The sequence below is a fragment of the Triturus cristatus genome, chromosome 1_2 (genome assembly GCF_964204655.1).
Source record: "Triturus cristatus chromosome 1_2, aTriCri1.1, whole genome shotgun sequence".
Taxonomy (NCBI): Eukaryota; Metazoa; Chordata; class Amphibia; order Caudata; family Salamandridae; genus Triturus; species Triturus cristatus.
In genome coordinates this window covers 1,170,800,771-1,170,801,848 of record NC_140580.1, presented here as the reverse complement: position 1 = coordinate 1,170,801,848, position 1,078 = coordinate 1,170,800,771, and positions in this window count along the sequence as shown.

The window sequence follows — 1,078 nt, the reverse complement described above, 5'->3', positions numbered from 1 at the left end:
GGCAGGGTGCCTGGGGCGGGGTCCGGAGGGCCCGGGGAGGCTCCCCCTGTGCCTCCGAGCCCGGGAGCTCCGGCTGGGTCCAGGGGCCCGGTCGGGCCCCGGGTCGGGGTCTCCGGCCCCGGGCCCCGTCCCCCGGCCTGCGGCACTGCCAAAGGCCCGGGACGGGGTTCCGTTGTGGCCGGAGAGACTCCCCTCGCTGGATCGGGTTCAGGAGCTCCGGCCGGGCCCCTGGGGTCCCCGGGGAGGGCGGCCTCCCCAACCCGGGCTCCGTCCTGGGTCCTGCCGCGTGGCAGGGTGCCTGGGGCGGGGTCCGGAGGGCCCGGGGAGGCTTCCCCTGCGCCTCCTGGCCTGGGAGCCCTGGCTGGGTCCAGGGGCCCGGTCGGGCCCCGGGTCGGGGTCCCCGGCCCTGGGCCCCTTCCCCCAGCCTGCCGCTCTGCCAAGGGCCCGGGACTGGGGTCTGTCAGTCCCGTGCAGGCCTCCCCTGCTTGTCGAGGTTTTCTGCGGGCCCCGGGTCGGAGGGCCCGTCGGGTCCCCCACGCAGCCTCCATGGCTGGGGCCCAGCTGGGGGCCCTGGGCCTTCAACGCCAAAATGCCCTGGCACCCGCTCACTCGTTCGTTGGGGCACAGAGCGACCAGATACCTTCCCTTCCGAGCCCGGCCGTCTGGTAGTAACTTTCTCCTTCGGCCATCTGGTCGCGCACGTTTCATTTGGCTATCTTCCCTTCGGCCATCTGGTCGCGCGCAATGCTTTCCTATGGGGCGACCAGATGGCCGGGCTCGCCTGGAAGTCTCGATGAGGGTCCATTTGCCTCCCGGATCCCAGCGAGGGCTCCAGGAGGTCAGTTACATTTGTGCCTTGGGTCCCCTCTGTCACCTTGTGCGCACGGATTACAAGAAAGGGGGTTAATTTTCCTCCGGATTACTAGGGAGAGGGTCAGTCAGATCTCCGAGTGGTTTGGCGATTCTGAATCAGGGGAAGGCAGACCCGGGGCCCGCCCGCCGGGACCCCCAGGGGCCCGGGTACGCTCCTGCCTCTCAGCCCCTTCCCGATGGTCCTTTCTCTCCGAGTTTTCTGGGG